The sequence below is a fragment of the Canis lupus genome, chromosome 4, assembly GCF_003254725.2.
Source record: "Canis lupus dingo isolate Sandy chromosome 4, ASM325472v2, whole genome shotgun sequence".
NCBI lineage: Eukaryota > Metazoa > Chordata > Mammalia > Carnivora > Canidae > Canis > Canis lupus.
The window spans coordinates 39,351,067-39,371,121 of record NC_064246.1 but is presented as its reverse complement, the minus strand read 5'-3'; the positions used below and the strand labels follow the sequence as shown (position 1 = coordinate 39,371,121).

At 45.0% G+C, this 20,055-nt stretch overlaps 1 long non-coding RNA gene across 6 annotated transcripts in view; it reads left to right on the top strand.

Annotated features, from left to right (window-relative positions):
- Positions 1–20,055, top strand: part of LOC112651459 (uncharacterized) — a 155,837-nt gene that overhangs the window by 129,534 nt on the left and 6,248 nt on the right. For all 6 annotated transcript variants that reach the window (XR_007410217.1, XR_007410215.1, XR_007410218.1 and 3 more), the window contains 3 exons: positions 6,954–7,508; positions 18,612–18,665; positions 19,370–19,566. This is a non-coding gene — a long non-coding RNA (uncharacterized LOC112651459). The remainder of the gene's footprint in view (positions 1–6,953; positions 7,509–18,611; positions 18,666–19,369; positions 19,567–20,055) is intronic.

The following is a 20,055-nucleotide window of genomic DNA, read 5'->3' as shown; positions in this document are numbered from 1 at the left end:
TGTACAGTTCACATTCCCACCAACAGTGCAAGAGGGTTCCCTTTTCTCCGCATCCTCTCCAACATTTGTGGTTTCCTGCCTTGTTAATGTTCCCCATTCTCACTAGTGAGAGGTGGTATCTCATTGTGGTTTTGATGTGTATTTCCCTGATGGCAAGTGATGCAGAGTATTTTCTCATGTGCATGTTGGCCATGTCTCTGTCTTCCTCTGTGAGATTTCTGTTCATGTCTTTTGCCCATTTCATGATTGGATTGTTTGTTTCTTTGCTGTTGAATTTAATAAGTTCTTTATAGATCTTGGAAACTAGCCCTTTATCTGATACGTCATTTGCAAATATCTTCTCCCATTCTGTAGGCTGTCCTTTAGTTTTGTTGACTGTATCCTTTGCTGTGCAAAAGCTTCTTATCTTGATGAAGTCCCAATAGTTCATTTTTGCTTTTGTTTCTTTTGCCTTCGTGGATGTATCTTGTAAGAAGTTACTGTGGCCAAGTTCAAAAAGGGTGTTGCCTGTGTTCTCCTCTAGGATTTTGATGGAATCTTGTCTCACATTTAGATCTTTCATCCATTTTGAGTTTATCTTTGTGTATGGTGAAAGAGAGTGGTCTAGTTTCATTCTTCTGCATGTGGATGACCAATTTTCCCAGCACCATTTATTGAAGATACTTTCTTCCAGTGGATAGTCTTTCCTCCTTTATCGAATATTAGTTGACCATAAAGTTGAGGGTCCACTTCTGGATTCTCTATTCTGTTCCATTGATCTATGTGTCTGTTTTTGTGCCAGTACCACACTGTCTTGATGACCACAGCTTTGTAGTACAACCTGAAATCTGGCATTGTGATGCCCCAGATATGGTTTTCTTTTTTAAAATTCCCCTGGCAAAAAAAAAAAATAAATAAATAAAATAAAATAAAATAAAATAAAATAAAATAAAATAAAATTCCCCTGGCTATTCGGGGTCTTTTCTGATTCCACACAAATCTTAAAATAATTTGTTCTAACTCTCTGAAGAAAGTCCATGGTATTTTGATAGGGATTGCATTAAACGTGTAAATTGCCCTGGGTAACATTGACCTTTTCACAATATTAATTCTGCCAATCCATGAGCATGGAATATTTTTCCATCTCTTTGTGTTTTCCTCAATTTCTTTCAGAAGTGTTCTATAGTTTTTAGGGTATAGATCCTTTACCTCTTTGGTTAGGTTTATTCCTAGGTATCTTATACTTTTGGGTGCAATTGTAAATGGGATTGACTCCTTAATTTATCTTTCTCCAGTCTTATTGTTAGTGTATAGAAATGCCACTGATTTCTGGGCATTGATTTTGTATCCTGCCACGCTGCCAAATTGCTGTATGAGTTCTAGCAATCTTGGGGTGGAGGCTTTTGGGTTTTCTATGTAGAGTATCATGTCATCGACGAAGAGGGAGAGTTTGACTTCTTCTTTGCCAATTTGAATGCTTTTATGTCTTTTTGTTGTCTGATTGCTGAGGCTAGGACTTCCAGTACTATGTTGAACAGCAGTGGTGAGAGTGGACATCCCTGTCTTGTTCCTGATCTTAGGGGAAAGGCTCCCAGTGCTTCCCCATTGAGAATTATGTTTGCTGTGGGCTTTTCATAGATGGATTTTAAGATGTCGAGGAATGTTCCCTCTATCCCTACACTCTGAAGAGTTTTGATCAGGAATGGATGCTGTATTTTGTCAAATGCTTTCTCTGCATCTAATGAGAGGATCATATGGTTCTTGGTTTTTCTCTTGCTGATATGATGAATCACATTGATTGTTTTACGAGTGTTGAACCAGCCTTGTGTCCCGGGGATAAATCCTACTTGGTCATGGTGAATAATTTTTTTAATGTATTGTTGGATCCTATTGGCTAGTATCTTGTTGAGAATTTTTGCATCCATGTTCATCAGGGATATTGGTCTATAATTCTCCTTTTTGGTGGGGTCTTTGGTTTTGGAATTAAGGTGATGCTGGCCTCATAGAACGAATTTGGAAGTACTCCATCTCTTTCTATCTTTCCAAACAGCTTGAGTAGAATAGGTATGGTTTCTTCTTTAAACGTTTGATAGAATTCCCCTGGGAAGCCATCTGGCCCTGGACTTTTGTGTCTTGGGAGGTTTTTGATGACTGCTTCAATTTCCTCCCAGGTTATTGGCCTGTTAAGGTTTTCTATTTCTTCCTGTTCCAGTTTTGGTAGTTTGTGGCTTTCCAGAAATACATCCATTTCTTCTAGATTGCCTAATTTACTGGCGTATAGCTGTTCATATATGTTTTTAAAATCGTTTGTATTTCCTTGCTGTTGGTAATAATCTCTCCTTTCTCATTCATGATTTTATTAATTTGAGTCTTTTCTCTCTTCTTTTTAATAAGGCTGGCTAATGGTTTATCTATCTTATTAATTCTTTCAAAGAACTAACTCCTGGTTTTGTTGATCTGTTCCACAGTTCTTCTGGTCTCGATTTCATTGAGTTCTGCTCGAATCTTTATTAACTCTCTTCTTCTGCTTGGTGTAGGATCTATTTGATGTTTTTTCTCTAGCTCCTTTAGGTGTAAGGTTAGCTTTTGTATTTGAGTTCTTTCCAGTTTTTGAATGGATGCTTGTATTGCGATGTATTTCCCCCTTAGGACTGCTTTTGCTGCATCCCAAAGATTTTGAACGGTTGTATCTTCATTCTCATTAGTTTCCATGAATCTTTTTAATTCTTCCTTAATTTCCTGGTTGACCCTTTCTTCTTTTAGCAGGATGGTCCTTAACCTCCACGTGTTTGAGGTCCTTCCAAACTTCTTGTTGTGATTTAGTTCTAATTTCAAGGCATTATGGTCTAAGAATATGCAGGGGACAATCCCAATCTTTTGGTATCGGTTCAGACCCGATTTGTGACCCAGTATGTGGTCTGTTCTGGAGAAAGTTCCATGTGCACTTGAGAAGAATGTGTATTCAGTTGAGTTTGGATGTAAAGTTCTGTAGATATCTGTGAAATCCATCTGGTCCAGTGTATCATTTAAAGCTCTCGTTTCTTTGGAGATGTTGTGTTTAGAAGACCTATCGAGTGTAGAAAGTGCTAGATTGAAGTCACCAAGTATAATTGTATTATTATCTAAGTATGTCTTAACTTTGGTTATTAATTGATTGATATATTTGGCAGCTCCCACATTCGGGACATATATATTGAGGATTGTTAAGTCCTCTTGTTGAATAGATCCTTTAAGTATGATATAGTGTCCCTCTTCATCTCTTACTACAGTCTTCAGAGTAAATTTGTTTATCTGATATAAGGATGGCTACCCCTGCTTTCTTTTGAGGACCATTCGAATGGTAAATGGTTCTCCAACCTTTTATTTTCAGGCTGCAGTTGTCCTTCTGTCTAAAATGAGTCTCTTGTAGACAGCAAATAGATGGGTCCTGCTTTTTTTATCCAGTCTGAGACCCTGCACCTTTTGATGGGGGTCATTAAGCCTGTTAACATTCAGAGTTACTATTGAAAGATATGAGTTTAGTGTCATCATGATATCTATTCAGTCCTTGTTTTTGTGGATTGTTCCACTGGACTTCTTCTTAAAGGGGAATTTTAAGAGTCCCCCTTAAAATTTCTTGCAGAGCTGGTTTGGAGGTCACATATTCTTTCAGTTCCTGCCTGTCTTCGAAGTTCTTTATCTCTCCTTCCATTCTGAATGAGAGCCTTGCTGGATAAAGTATTCTTGGTTTCATGTTCTTCTCATTTAGGACCCTGAATATATCCTGCCAGCCCTTTCTGGCCTGCCAGGTCTCTGTGGAGAGGTCTGCTGTTACCCTAATACTCCTCCCCATAAAAGTCAGGGATTTCTTGTCTCTTGCTGCTTTAAGGATCTTCTCTTTATCTTTGGAATTTGCAAGCTTAACTATTAAATGTCGAGGTGTTGAATGGTTTTTATTGATTTTAGGGGGGGAATCTCTCTATTTCCTGGATCTGAATGCCTGTTTCCCTTCCCAGATTAAGAAAGTTTTCAGCTAGGATTTGTTCAAATACATATTCTGGACCTCTGTCCCTTTCGGCGCCCTCGGGAACCCCAATTAAACGTAGGTTTTTCTTCCTCAGGCTGTTGTTTATTTCCCTTAATCTCTCCTCATGGTCTTTTAATTGTCTATTTTTTCCTCAGTTTCCCTCTTTGCCATCAACTTGTTTTCTATGTCACTTACTCGTTCTTCCATCTCATTAACCCTCGTCGTTAGGACTTCTAGTTTGGATTGCATCTCATTCAATTGATTTTTAATTTCTGCCTGATTAGATCTAAATTCTGCAGTCATGAAGTCTCTTGAGTCCTTTATGTTTTTTTCTAGAGCCACCGGTAGCTGTATAATAGTGCTTCTGAATTGGCTTTCTGACATTGAATTGTAATCCAAATTTTGTAACTCTGTCGGAGAGAGGACTGTTTCTGATTCTTTCTTTTGAGGTGAGGTTTTCCTTCTAGTCATTTTGCTCAGCGCAGAGTGGCCAAAAACACGTTGTATTGGGAAAAGGAGAAAAAGAGAGGAGAGAAAGAAGGAAAGAAAAGAGAAAAAGAAAAAAGAAAAAAGGAAGAAAAAAAGAGAGAGAGGAAAAGAGAAAGAAAAAGAAAGGGGTGGGGGGAAGCAAACAGAAATAAAAAAGCAAAAACAAAAAAACAAACAAAAAACCCCACAAAAACACGGGGGAGTATCTTTGATTCTGTATACTTTTAAGTCCCTTGACTTCCCCTGGAACTTGTCGGTCCAGCTGGTCTTCTGGGGGAGGGGCCTGTTGTGCTGATTTTCAGGTGTTAGCACTTGGGGGAGCTGCTCTGCCCTCTGCCTGGTGCAGGGCTCAGTGGGGGTTGTTTACCCCGTGAGGCCCCAGGAGGAACAACCCCAGTGGCAGCGGCCAGCTCTGGAGCCCTGGAGTCAGCTCCCGCAGTAGCTACAGAGCTCTCGGTCTGCAGGGCCTGGAGGCTCCGGGGCGGGGCCGCTGATCTGCTCAGCTGGGGCAGGCGCGTCCTTGCTGTCCTGGGCCCTCCCGGCCTCTGCCTGTCCCGGGGGGAGGCCGGATCCTGGGCTGTTTCCCGGCGCCCTGTGCTCCGGGTCTGCGCTGTTGGATTCGCGATCCCGCCCCGCAGCCCCCTCCGCGGAGCCGCCCCCGAGCGCCCCCGAGCTGCTCCGGGTCCCGCCGTGTGCTGCAGCCCTTAGGGAGCTCGGCGCACTCTCCTGGGCGCAGGTGTCTGTTAGTGTCCCAGGGAACCCGAGGGCATCCCCGCCCTCCTGGGTCCTGCTCTAACTCCCTGCGAGCCCCTTTCCGCCCGGGAAGGTTGGTGCAGCTCCTGCTTCTCCGGGACGGGGCTCTCCTGTCCTGGGGACACTCGCCCCGGCCTCAGCCCGGCTCCTCGCGGGGCCCCTCCCCCTCGGAGGCCTTTTGTTTATTTCTTTTTCCCCATCTTCCTACCTTGATAGAAGCGCGAACTCTTCTCCCTGTAGTATTCCAGCTGTTCTCTCTTTAAATCTCAGGCCAAATTCGTAGATTTTCAGGGTGATTTGAAGGTTATCTAGGTAATTTGGTGGGGACAGGTGACTTGGGGACCCTACTCCTCTGCCATCTTGACCCTCCCTCTTGGCCAATTGATTTTTAACAAAGATGCAAAGGAAACTGAATTGGTCTGTCTTTTCCACAAGTGGTTCTGGAGCAATTATATATACACACACATAACCTTTGATTCACACCTCATATACAAAAGCTAAGTAAACATAGATTATATATGTAGATATAAAGCTGAAAACTATGAAACATTGTGAGGAGAACACAGGAGTCTGGAGCTCAGCTGGGATCACCCATTTCCATGTACACTACCCAGACCTGGCTGTGCACCAGGAGCCCCTGGGGTGATTATTATTATTATTTTTTGTATATTTTTTATTGGAGTTCGATTTGCCAACATATAGCATATCACCCAGTGCTCATCCCATCAAGTGCCCCCCTCAGTGCCCGTCACCCAGTCACCCCATCCCCCCTGCCCACCTCCCTTTCCACCACCCCTTGTTCATTTCCCAGAGTTAGGAGTCTCTCATGTTCTGTCTCCCTCACTAATATTTCCCACTCATTTTCTCTCCTTTCCCCTTTATTCCCTTTCACTGTTTTTTATATTTCCCAAATGAATGAGACCATATAATGTTTGTCCTTCTCCAGTTGACTTACTTCACTCAGCATAATACCCTCCAGTTCCATCCACGCCGAAGCAAATGGTGGGTATTCGTCCTTTCTAATGGCTGAGGAATATTCCAGGGTATATATAGATCACACCTTCTTTATCCATTCATCTTTCAATGGACACCGAGGACACAGTTTGGCTATCGTGGCCATTGCTGCTATAAACATTGGGATGCAGGTGTCCCGGCGTTTCACTGCATCTGTATCTTTGGGGTGAATCCCCAGCAGTGCAATTGCTGGGTCATAGAGCAGATCTATATTTAACTCTTTGAGGAACCTCCACACAGTGTTCCAGAGTGGCTGCACCAGTTCACATTCCCACCAACAGTGCAAGAGGGTTCCCTTTTCTCCGCATCCTCTCCAACATTTGTGGTTTCCTGCCTTGTTAATGTTCCCCATTCTCACTAGTGAGAGGTGGTATCTCATTGTGGTTTTGATTTGTATTTCCCTGATGGCCAGTGATGCGGAGCATTTTCTCATGTGCTTGTTGGCCATGTCTCTGTCTTCCTCTGTGAGATTTCTGTTCATGTCTTTTACCCATTTCATGATTGGATTGTTTGTTTCTTTGCTGTTGAGTTTAGTAAGTTCTTTTTATAGATCTTGGGTACTAATCCTTTATCTGATACATCATTTGCAAATATCTTCTCCCATTCTGTAGGTTGTCTTTTAGTTTTGTTGGCTGTTTCTTTTTCTGTGCAGAAACTTTTTATCTTAAGTCCCAATAATTCATTTTTGCTTTTGTTTCCCTTGCCTTCATAGATGTATCTTGCAAGAAGTTGCTGTGGCCAAGTTCACAAAACCATGGGCTTTCTTCAGAGAGCTGGATCAAATGATCTTAAGATTTGTGTGGAATCAGAAAAGACCCTGAATAGCCAGGGGAATATTGAAAAAGAAAACCAGAGCTGGGGGCAATCACAATGCTAGATTTCAATTTGTACTACAAAGCTCTGATCATCAAGACAGTGTGGTACTGGCACAAAAACAGACACATAGATCAATGGAACAGAATAGAGAATCCAGAAATGGCCCCTCAACTCTATGGTCAACTAATATTCGACAAAGCAGGAAAGACTATCCACTGGAAAAAGGACAGTCTCTTCAATAAATGGTGCTGGGAAAATTGAACAGTCCCGTGCAGAAGAATGAAAGTAGACCATCCTCTTACACCATACACAAAGAGAAACTCAAAATGGATGAAAGATCTAAATGTGAGACAGGAATCCAACAAAATCCTAGAGGAGAACACAGGCAACACCCTTTTTGAACTTGGGGTGATTTTTATAACACAGATGTCTCAGCCTCATGCCAAACCTAGTGAGTCCACATCTCCAAAAGAAGGGCTTCAGAATCTTTGTATTGAATGCTTGCTGATGATTAAGGTCAAACTCGGGAAATACTGCTTGTAAGGTGTCCAGGCCCTCTGGTCATTTGTCACCTGTTTCCCAGGCCCCACTTCACTTCCTCCTGACCTTATCTTCCATGCCACGGACTACTTACAAAGCATTACAGTATAGTTTTCCTTCTCATTCTGAAACTATCTCTGAGTTTGGATTAATTTTTAGTTTAGTTGGGTTTTATTGTTATTATTACTGTCACTGTTGCTATGTAGCACTGCAGTATAGGAACCACACGAAGTGGGTATTGCCTTACCCATTTTACAAAGAAGGAAGCTAAGGCTCTACTGTGAAAAGAGATCATTCATGCACACCCAGCTTCTAGATTATTAAGCCAAGAATGTAAATCCCAGTTTTACCTGGTTCTAAAACCCAGCTTCTTGACCATCACACCTGCAATGATTTAGAGGCCCTGGGAACTCCCACAGGGTTGGTTCATGTACTCATTTCTATTACAGACATACCTCCTGGGTTCCAGCACTTCACAGGTAACAAACGTGAGTGTAATGTTATCATCTTGCACTATGTAGCTTGATGGAGCTACTCTCTGGAGATACAGATTGTGATATTGTGATTTATAATCAGAAATATGTATTTGGTCCCAGCTCTGGCACAGAGCTCCTAAAACCTTGGAAGTTCCTAAGAGGTGTCTCTTGTTACGTTAATGAAGTGACTTCCGGACCCCACCTCAGGATGGGTGCTGGTTGCCAGCAGAACTAACCATGTGATTAGAGAGTGGAAACTTTCAGTTTTATCACCCTGGTTTCTGGGGAGGGGAGATGGGTGGAGGATGAATCAATTGCCAGAGGCTCATAATTTAATCATCAGTCATGCCCTCTGTTTTTTTTTAATTTATTTTTTATTGGTGTTCAATTTGCCAATATATAGAATAACACCCAGTGCTCATCCCATCAAGTGCCCCCCTCAGTGCCCGTCACCCAGTCACCCCCCCCCCCTTTCTACCACCTCTTGTTCGTGGAGGCCTTCTCTGTAAGTGAGGATGACAGGCAGGAGCCAGCAACTTGCTGGGGAAGGCACAGGTACACCCGTGCCCCCTCAGGTGGCAGGAAGAGAGAGGTGCCCCTGGGAGTACTCAGAGGCTGTGAGGCTGGGCAAACTGCCCATACCTGGGGCTGCTGCAGGAAGGTAGCAGGGGAAGGGGGGGAGCCTGCAGGCAGCTTCTGACCTCAGGGCCTTGGGAGTGCAGCAGGTGGCAATACAGACACAGACCCCCTAGAACAGTAAATCCTCCAGGCGCGGAGGCTTGGGGAGAAAGGCTTCCAGGGACATTGCACTCTGGTTCGGAGAGGGTCGTGCAGAACTCTGTTTTCAGCCTGCTAAAACTCTTCTCCTCACCCTGGCAGACCCCTCTGTAGCTCCAGTATGAGGTGGGAGCAGCACCTGCCTTCTGGGACAATCTATCTTAGCCTCTCACACGCAGTCCTTACCTCACCCAAACCTGCTGACTCCGACTCCCTGGGCAGGTACCTTAGTGGGAGCGCCTGCACCCTATTTACTCTGTTCCCAGCTGGCTCACAGGTCAGGGACATGGGCTTTTCCTGGGACCACTTCCCTTGGAGCACTGCGGAATGCAGCCTTCCCGTTTGTGGAGCCTCTTCGTCTTCTCTGTGCAGAGCCCCTTGAAGCCCTTTGTCCCCAACCCCTCCCTGCAATGTGTCCTCATGGATGGAGTCTGGGGCCAGGTGTGGTGGGACTGGGGGGCATCTGTGACTCATGCCCACCTTCTGCCAGGGCTCTCTGTCTTCCTGGGCCCTGAGAGCTTACCACTCGCCCCCCGGGCAGACCTCCCGGCCTTGGTGTGTGTGTGGCAGACCACTCTGCCTCATAGTCACAGCCTTGTACTCCGGAGAAGAAGTTCTTGATGAGCCCAGGCGCCTGGGTTTCCCTATGGACCCCATGCCAACTCCCTGCATGCTCAGGTAGGGTGTTTTGTTGTTCTTTGGCTTCTAAAGACAAAGTGTTAGATCAGGACCTGAGATCCCCAATGTAGGGTTGCTCTAAGGTTGGCATGTGCCCCGCTAGGCATTTGAGAGCTCCTGAGAAGCTGAGCTGCCTCTGGTAACTGCCATCCCCCTAGCTCAGATCCCCAAAAGATTTCTGGTAGAGAAGAGACCCCTCACCGTGTGGGGGTGTCCACAGTGCCATGGCTATAGTGTCATGCCGTCTTCCTCTGTTCATGAAATGGCTCCAAGAAAAATCTAGAAGTTTTCTCACATCTAAATCTGTGGCTTTGGCTCTTCTCCCTCTGCCTCTGCTTCTCCACAGAGTTGATTTTCTAAGGTGGGTTTATGCTCAACCCTAATATCTTCCCCTCCGATGTTTCCTACTTCGCTATGGAGGATCTTCCATGTGCTACAAGGACATCTCCCACTGACATCTGTTACTTGACACTCAGGCTCTGAGCTCATCCCTTTCTGAAGAAATACCCTCAGAGTTGTTAGCACATTCACTGCCCTTTGTCTTTTCTCGTCTTCTCCTCCATCCAGAGCCCCAGTTTTGTTCATGATGGATCAAAGCCAATTGTGACAATCCCATTGTCCTGAGTCAGTGATTGGCCTAGGAGTGAGCATGATCCCCAAAGTTTGAGCAGGGGATATAAAGGAAGGTCCTCTAGGAGACTTCTGGGAACATCTCTCTCCCCCAAGGAGAAGATAGAGTCCTTTGTGTTGAAGTGTGAAGTGAACATACAGTGTTCGAGAGCCATCTTGTGACCATGAGGGTTGACCTGCCATCAGATGGGAAGACCTGAGACCTTCGGAAGTGATGTTGCCTTCTTCTCTGGGCTTCTTGCAAAGTGACATAGTAAGGATCTATATTGTTTCGGCCACCATTCATTTGATAATTCATTACTTGCAGCTGTAGCTGAAAGCATTCCAGCTAATACACAGGGTACCTGGACGAGTATGCCATTGATCTGCTTCCACCCCTTGAAACTCCATCCTATACTTGCTAGCAAAATTCTTCTGCAACAAGGCCTTAGGTCACTTCCCTTATCCAGAGTTGCTAGGAGTTTCTGATGACTTACCAGTTTGAGCTGCAACTCCTTGGCAGGTCTGGCTCAAATAGAAACTGTCATTTGGAGCCTGCAGCTAAGGGAGTCACAGTGATGGCCACTATAGCCTTAAAGGTCCGTATAGATATTTGTGACACTGGCCATTGGGGGCCATCACTGGGACCTGCAGAAGTGATTTTCAGCAGTGCATCAGAATCCCCCAGAGGGCTTGTTAAAAACAAATTGTTGGGTCTTATCTCAGAGGTTCTGATTCAGTAGTTCTGGGGTAGGGTCAATTTGCAGCCATATTTTAAAGTCCATGCCCAAAATTTGGGTGCCTTTCTTAGTGTGGTGGTTAGAGGGTTTTAAACAGCAGGGCACAAGGGGCCAGGGTTGGCTTTAAGATGATGTATCCTGGCTTTGTCCGCTCACTCAGGAAATTATAGAGGATGTCTACCCGGTGCTTTAAATGGGCCCAGCCTTTAACCACAAACATTCTAAATGCTGCTTTCAGAACAAGTGCCCTTGTTTTCCCTGCAAATGTACCAAGTTGTTAATTCCCTCATTCATTCAAAAACACTAAGTAGGCACCTCCTCTAGGTTGGGCTCTTTGCATATAAGAGCCTGCAAACACATGTCCTTATTGGATGAACCTTATAAGATGGCAAAAAGGGCATGATGAACCATGTTCTCCAGATGAGGACAGAGGACTTGATGAGGATGGAAGAGGTGAGACAGGACCCAGGTCATCTTTTTGAAGCCTACCGCTCTTTCTGCCACAGCCTATTGCTTTTTCTCCACACCCTGGGTGGGATGAAGCTGCCCCTTTGGTCTCTAACCGGCCCTTCTGATATCTGATTTCCAGGAAGAGGACACCTCACACTGATGGTGTGCATCCAGGTGGGCAGGCCCAAGGGCAGAGAATTCTCTGCTTTGTGCACACAGATGGGGATTTATAAAACTCACCACAAAGCCTAGCTAAACATGCACTGTCTCTCTGCAGCATGTCAATGCAAAGAGCACCAAAGAGCTATGCCGGCCATGTCCAGCCCCGTGCCTCTTGCCCAGTGGACTCTGGCGGCTTGCCCTAGAGGCAGTGCCCTGGTCATCTATTTCAATGCTCTAATGAAAAAATCAAAACCAAACCATTCTGGCTACCTTGTACCTACTGTTTACGTTTATGTGCAATACATGCTGTACTTTTCTCATGCCCAAAGAGGAAAAAAAAAAAAAAAACCAACCCTCTTGGCCTATTTGAAGAAGGCAGGAGCACTTGGAGAAGCCTCCTGGAAGCATGTTTGCACTGGCCTGGGAAAATATCTCTGAGTGTTTGCCGATGGAGGCCTCAGAGGCCGAAATTCCATAGACTTGAACAGGAATAGTTAGTGGCAGGCCCACATGTCTTGTTGTTTCTGAACCTTGGGTATAATTGGGAGCAGCTGCTCTGGGCCAAGTAGGAATGCTTTATGATGTGCTGACACCTCCAGAAGATATTACAGGGAGCACTGGGTACCATCTCTGGAGGATGCAAATTCATGACTTTCCTGTTTGGAGCCCCAGAAGGCAGGCTCCCCATGCACGTGCTTGCTGCTAACAGCAAAAAAGGGGAATCTGCTATGCGTCACTTCTGCCCAGGGTCTGGCCATGCCTAGACCCCATTCTTCGAGGTTTTGGCCATCAAATGTGCAAATCTCCCCTTGGCAGCACACGCTGTTTCCCTCTGACGGTGCTCATGTTCTGTTAGAGATGCTTCATTGGTCACTCCTGATGGAAAGATGCATCGTGACTTGTGAATGAAGCCAGCTCAGACCTGATTTCCAATCCCAACTCTGCCACTTTCTAGCTATGTGACCTGGGCAAGCCGCCTTGGTTTCTTCATCCTTAAAATAAGGGTAATAGAACTTCCCCTCTAGAATAGTAATCAGTAGCTGATATTGACTGAGAGCTTAAGTGATGCCACCCAAGGTGCTATACGATTCTTAAGGATTATTTAACTTGTTATTCACAAAGTTCGCATGATAGGCACCATTTAACAGAAGAAGAAATGAGGCTCAGAGAGGTTAGGACACTTGCCTGAGGTCACACAGCTAGCAGGATTCGAATCTGCCAGAACACAGGGCTGATCATCACAATAACCAGTCTCTTACATTTTCTGTTGAACTGTTGTGAGGGTCAAATGTCATTCCAATTAAATGTCACTCAAGGCCTGGCTTGAGGTGCAGCTGCACTTATATTAGTTCCTATACTGGCTGCCCAGTTCCTAAATGAAGAAGACAGACACTGTGGGTCAGAGCTAGCAGGGGCCCCGGTGGGATTCAGTTTCCTATGAGTATCTATGTAAGGCTGAGCAGCTTCTATATTCTTAGGCTTGAGCAGTGGCCTTGGAGAGCCGAGTGGCACGATGGTTAGGTGCCTGGCACCTGATATGCAATAGTCTTGGGCATGTTCATTTGCTCCTATGGGACCCCAGTTTCCTCATGTGCAGGATGGGATGAGGACAGTTATTCTTCAGGGCAGTTATGAGGCCCAGTAAGGCAGAGCATAGCACATAGCATTGTATCTGACTTATAATGAGCACTCAGTTGAGGGGAGCTATCATTATCCCACCTTGAAGACACCAGATGAAGGGCAGAATGAGAGCAGGGAACTGAGCCTTCATTATGAAAATATTTTAGGAAACAGAAAGTCAAAAATCAAAGAAAGACACAACTATAATTTTACACCCAGCAGACCTCCCCAGTCTTGCTGTCTGTCATTCTCGGTGTATCTATTTTGAACCTTCCTTTTCAATGAAGCATGAAGTCCCATCCCCAGGCCACCTCAAGGGAAATATGGCAGATTCTAAAGATGCTGCTGAGGTTCAGCTTCTGCTGAGAAAGGCGGAGCACTGCATCCCTGAGAGCACAGGCTGTCCTGTACTTCTAAGTACCCTAGTCAGAGTTTGCTGTGTGTTAGGTTTAAGGCACATAATTAGTTGTGCCTTTTTCCCGAGACCTTTTAAAGAAATCCTTAAATCCCACAGAGTCCATCCACTTAACTCTTCTAAACAGTAAAATTATTTTTTGCATTAACCTTAAGAGAACTGAGTGGTTTGTAGAAATGTCTGAGAAACAGTCATTCTGTGGGGGCTGAACTCTGTCATTGGGTCCACATTCTACCTGACGACATAGCAGAATTCTATTGCCCACAGATGGCAGGCATTGTTCACGACTGACACTGTATCCATGTCCCTCTTCCTTGCTGACAGTACTTTGGCTTTGTTCAGAGCAGCAGTGAACTCAGTCCCCAATGAGACACCCACTTCCTCACACATGCATGTAACTAGAGGCAGTCACATAACATTCTGGACATGTGCACATGGGAAAGCTTGGGAGCTCTGTGGAAGTATGTGCTTTCTGCCTCTTCACTTATTTCTACCTTGAGCACAGATGTGATAGGTGTAGCCATAACTGACCATGTAAACAAGATGAAAAAGAGAAAAGAATCGCAGGGACAGTGGTCCTGACATGACTGAGCTGCTGAATTATATAATCAGCACATTCTGTCTGCAGGTATATCATGTGGGAAAAACAAAATCCCTCCTTGGTGAGGGAGATGGCTGTGGTAGGAGTTGGGATGACCAGATGACTGCTCTGGGGCAGATCCCTGAAATGAGGGCATTGTGGGTTAGGGGGCAACCCCCCAGATACCAGCATTTCCATCTCACTCTCACCCTTCCTTTGCCACAGGAGGAAAATTGGTTTAAGTTACTTTAGTTGAATTTTTTGTTACAGCCTAAAGTATTCCTGTTAAGTAGAACTCCATGTGACCTTTGGGAACCTAGTTAAGGAAAACTGAGAGGGAAATTCAGGGCTGAATTTTTACTCTCTGATCGTGGTATCTCCACTCTTTGGGGGTTAGAGCTTGACTGAGTGAACGGTTGGAATGCAGCAGGCATGATCAGAAAATCTAGATCAGGAATTCTGGCTGTGTCACAGACAAGAAAAGAGAAGTTGATGAAGGTCCCTGGGTCACAAACACATAGCCAGGGAAGAATGTTTTCTCAGAGAACATCTGGGTCCGTATTCTTGTGTACCCCCTGGATTTTCATCCACTGTCGTCAAATTAATTACCCTTTCCTGAACATTCTGTGCCTTGGCTGATCCATTTCCTTGACTCTGAAGTTCCTATCATCTTCTCTTCCACCCTCTCTTCTGGCTTACCTTTCAAGGCCCCACTTGGTGACCTCTTCTTTCTGGTCCTTGTGACCACTGCCATTCCTCCCCACCCACACATGATGCATTGCTCCTCTTGCTAGGCTATCTTACTTTCCTCCTCTGACATATTTTCTAGCCCTCCCTTATCCAATAAGTGCCTATTCCTTGACACCAGGCTAGACATTTCACATATAATATTATAGTCCATTGTAGATATGCTTATGCCACCCACCAGAGTAGGATTTCTTTGAGAGCAGGAGCTATCTTGACCATTTACATTTTTTCCAGAGCCCAGAATGATATGTACAATCAGTGCTTGAGTGTTCAAGTCTGTTCTTTGGACATTGTGTGCTTTGGATCACCAGTTTCCTAGGGTGATCTTAGGAATTATACACCAAAAGGATTCCATGCTCCAATAGGTGTGGACATAGGTAGACTGTAGGAGATTTTTCAAAGCCCTACCTATATAGTGAATCACCAAGAGGAAGATTGAGTATGCAAAGCTTTTTCAGTGGATTTGATCATGGGAACTCTTTGTCATGGAGAACCTTGAAGGACTAAATTGTTGAGGAATGCATTTTAGAAACCCTAAGTCAGACAACTCCTTTATCTTAAAAGGAAAGCGTAAGCTGGTGCCTTTCTCAAGGTCTACCAGCTGGTTGGAGGTGTAGATGAGCTTTAAGACTGAGGGCCTTTGAAAGCATACCATGGGTGGCCTCAGGGGTCACTAGACAGTCAGTGAACTGTGGTTCAAAAGGCAGCAGTTTGAAGCATCAGGAAGACCTGGGTCAGATCTGGATTTTCCACTTTCTACCTGAGTCACCACAAGCAAACACTCCAATTTCTCTGTCTCCAATTTCTCATCTGTAAAATGTAGCTAATCATGCCTATCTCATGTGGGAGTTGTAATGTCCTAAGGGTCTACCATGTAACAAACTCAATGAATGGTTACTGTGGAAACCAACAGATTCTCCAGACTTCCAGGGATGTGAGGAAAGATCTTGCAGAACTAGAGGTAAACATTAAAAAAGAATTAACAGCATTTTGGGTACACATACCAGTGATATATAGAGATCTAGCCAGGAAAGACTTTCCAAATGAGAGGAAGAACTCTCCAGCCCAATATTATCAGTAGGACAAGAGCCTGTTCATTCTGGACTCTTGCTTCCTGCATCTAGGGACCAGTGGGTGCAACAATACCCTGATATCCCTCAGTCCTCAAAACCAGCTTCCTTCCCCACCCTAATGGCCATCTTTCCATGGCCCTCCACACCCCAGCATGGGCAGCAGTGCAACCAGACCTGCACATTCCTGTCTTCCTCCTCAGACTGCGGTGATCTGGCCTCTGTCCATCTCTCTTCACCTTCTCCCTTTCCTCTCTCTGTCACACCCTGTCTCAGTGACACTGATTCTCCCTCACTTCCCAGTACCCTCTGGGCTCCTCCCTCTCATCTCAGGGCCTTTGCAATCTTCTTTCCTCTGTCTGGAAGCCTTCCCTTCTCTTTTCTGGTTGAACTCTTCTCCAGAGCTTATCTCGAACGTCACCACCTCAAGAGAAACCTTCCCCTAAATGCCATGACCAGTTCCTCCACTGTTACCTGTTTATATCTTTCCTCTGTTTTTTCTTCATCCTAAACACTGTTAGTAAAGATACATTTATGTGATTTAAAAAAAATAATGTCTGTCTCCCATTCTAGAGGACAAGTTTCATGAGGTTTGCTTTGCTGACCGTTGTGTGACTGGGGCCTAAGCCTGCTTGGGCACAGCAGTAGATGCCCAGCAAATATTAGGTGAACTTAGACAACACATTTCTTCTGGTTTATTTTAGGGGTCCGTGGGTCCCATAGTTTTCTGAATGGAGTCGTTTTCTTTGTGGGCCTGGGAGGGACAGACTGGGAGGTTTGCCAAACCTGCTTCTTACAGTAAACAGCTGGTGTTTGAGCCTTGCATGGCCAGGCAGAGGGGCACCTTGGGAAACCCTGTCAGTGAGAGCCCGTCTCAAACATTGTCTCCTTTAGGGATTCGTGGGAGAAAATTCTTCCAGCCTTCAGTAGAGCATTTTCTGCATACCTCTGACACATTCCATTCTTCACTCTGCAAATTTTGGAAGAACTCGGGTGCCTTCCGTTTTGCTTCAGCTGCTGGGAAGCTCCAGTTGAATTCACAGCCACTTCGTATAATCAAATGACAGCTCAAGGCTTGCAGTTTGTATGCCAGCCACACCCGGGATTCATTTTCTTTTCTACTCCCATTTTTCTTTTGTCCTGATTTCTTACTGTATTCATTTTGTATCCCAATGCATGTATGGGGCACTGCCAGCCACATCAAACTTTTTGCAATGATTTGGATATTTTTAAAAATTGAAGTGAAATTCATATACATAATATTAACTATTTTAAGAAAGATTTTATTTTTTTCATGAAAGACACACAGAGAGAGGCAGAGACAAAGGTAGAGGGAGAAGCAGGCTCCCTGAGGGGAGCCCCATGTGAGACTCGATCCCAGGACCCTGGAATCACGACCTGAGCCGAAGGCAGAGGCTCAACCACTGAGCCACCTAGGCATCCCCATAAAATTAACAATTTTAAGATACACAGTTCAGCAGCCTTTGGTACATTTGCCGTGTTGTGCAACTAGTACCTCTATCTAATTTCAAAACATTGTCATCACTTCTAAAGAAAACCCCTTGTCCTTTAAGCAGTCACTTGCATTCCCCTGCCCCTCAGCCCCTGGTAAACTCCAGTCTGCTTTCCTGTCTCTATGGATTTGCCCATTCTGTTTCAGTCAAATGGAATCATACCATATATGGCCATTTGAGTCTGGCTTCTTCCACTGTGCATAGTGTTTTGAGGTTCATTCACAATGCAGCATGCATGGACACTCCATTCCTTTTTGTGGTTTGTTTTGATAGATTGGTTACAAATGTGGGTCATCGGAGGCTGGGAACATTTAGGTTCCTCTAACATGTGAGAGGAGGAAAAAAAAAATCTTTCCAGGTCTCTGTAGAGTACATAATATAGATTCCCACCCAGAAAGCCAAGGTACCATGGACGATTCAATATTACATTCCAGAGGTCTTGAGACATGGGCACTGGCTGCCTCTCTCCAGAGATATCCTCCCAGAATAGACAGAAGTGTCAGCATTAAAATAATCTTGGCAGAAGTCCCCATGCCAGAAAGATAGCCACAAATGTCAGTGCCAAGATACATGGCAGTGGGAAAGGGGGTTCTAAATTAGGTCTCGGGTGGTGAGTAATATTGACTCGGGTCTGGTGGGGCTGACCGGTCATCTATCCCTTTGGATGCATGTCCCTGATTTGGCAGGTGGTGGGTGAGAAGGGCCTTGGGAAGGCTGACGTGGAAATGCTGCCAAGAAACGTAGTATGATTTCCAGCACTAAGGCACTCCATCCAGGCCAGAAGGCAGTTGAAGGGGGAGAAATAAAGGGAGGCCATGGATCCCAGCTTCTTGAGTGGAACTTAGGAAGGCAGACACAATGACCATTCAGCTCAGGGAAAAGGGCTCCACTTTAATGTGTTGATTGATTATGGGCACTGAGGATGATCACAGAGATGACAAGGGACTGGCTTAGATGAAAATGGCTGCAGAAGCCACTTCGACCTGACCTGGTTCCCTTCTGCAACATGACCTGAGGTTCTTTTTAAATTTAATTAATGGCTTGAAAATGGTGCTTTTGGCATTCAGAGGAGGCCTAGGTCTAAGATGACCCTGGGAACAGATTTCTGTCATGTTATCTCTAAATATGTCAACTTGGGTAAATTTCCTCTCTGATCCTGAGTTTTCTTCTCTGTAGAATGGAAGTGATAGCGTGGTTACCTCAAGGAGCTACAGTGCCAATCAAATGCAGGTGAGACATTGGCATTGAGACAATTGTTTCTTAAAGGCTTCTTCTCTTCTTCTTTCTTCCTCTTCTAAATATTAAGGAAAAACCCAGATTTTAGGGGAGTCCAGCAATCAGTGATGCAGTGTGAGACCTGAAAGTAGGATGTGAGAAAGCACATGGATAACACGGGAACACCTTACAGTTGAGAAGCCTTCAAAACGTCCAGTTGGGAGAGACAAAATAAATTGACGTGAGAATCAATTTCAGGGAAACCTATGACAGGGCATAACAAACGTGAAGTGTTGTGTACAGTCCCTTCCAGTCAGTTGGTGCATCTCTTCTGGAGCCTCAACTTAAGCGGCAATGGGTGAATGCCATTCTACAATGCTCTCCATGCCAACACCAACACGCCATGTCAAAGGGATCTATTTGTGATCAGGACCTCCCACCTCCAGCCTACTGTAGAAACTGCCTGGCACATAAACACTTTTTTAGTACTTTAAGTTAGCACTGAATGAGTATTTCCCTTGGAAGAAGGCCTGCGCTAAGCTCTTTGTACTGACCATCTCCTTTTTTCATTATAGCAGCCCTAGAAGGTAGGTCATTGTATTGATAGAGGAAAGACATGAGGCTCTGAGGCAGAACACACTTGCCCAAGGTGACAAGGGGAGCAAGTGGTAGAGCTAGCCTTTGACTCAGGCAGCTGGACTTCTGAGTTACTGTTCCAGATTTCAGGTTCCAGTGATGGCTTTCAGCAGTCACACCTACTGGGTGCAGGAGGAAGGGGAGAAGTGATCAGTGTGGGCCCGACTGGTTGCTGAGAAAGACTCAGAACACACTGTGACATTGCCAGGCATATTCACGGTGAAAGCTTCTGGCAGCGGGACACAGCATCCCCAGAGACGGCACGGCTCTATCACACAAGGTGAGGAGTACTGATATCATGCAGGCTGCGCAGCTACAGTGTGGGCATGACAGGGAGTGAGAAGGCCACCTGCCACTTAGAAAGGAAGCTTGAGAGCAGAGGGCTTGGAAGGGGATGCCCTCCCTGGAGTCACACCTGGATTTGAGAGCTGGGTCAGCCACTTTCTAGCTGGGGCCTGAGAAAGTTCCCTTTCACCTCTGGGCTGGTGGTTTCTTACCTCCAACCTAAGGATAGCTACCCAATGTGATTATTCCTAGGATTAGAGATAATCCTCACAACATAAGAAGCACAGTGCCCCTTCCCCGATGTAAATCTTTGTTCTTAATACTAGTAATAGTGGTAAAATGAATGGTATTAATATGAGTGTCTCTATTGGCGCAGTATTAGTGTAAACCCTCGTCTCCTTTGAATAGCTTTGCCAATTCATAGTGAAAACCAAGAGCACCCACCTCTTTGGATAAAGTTCTGGAATCACCCTTAGAATAGAAA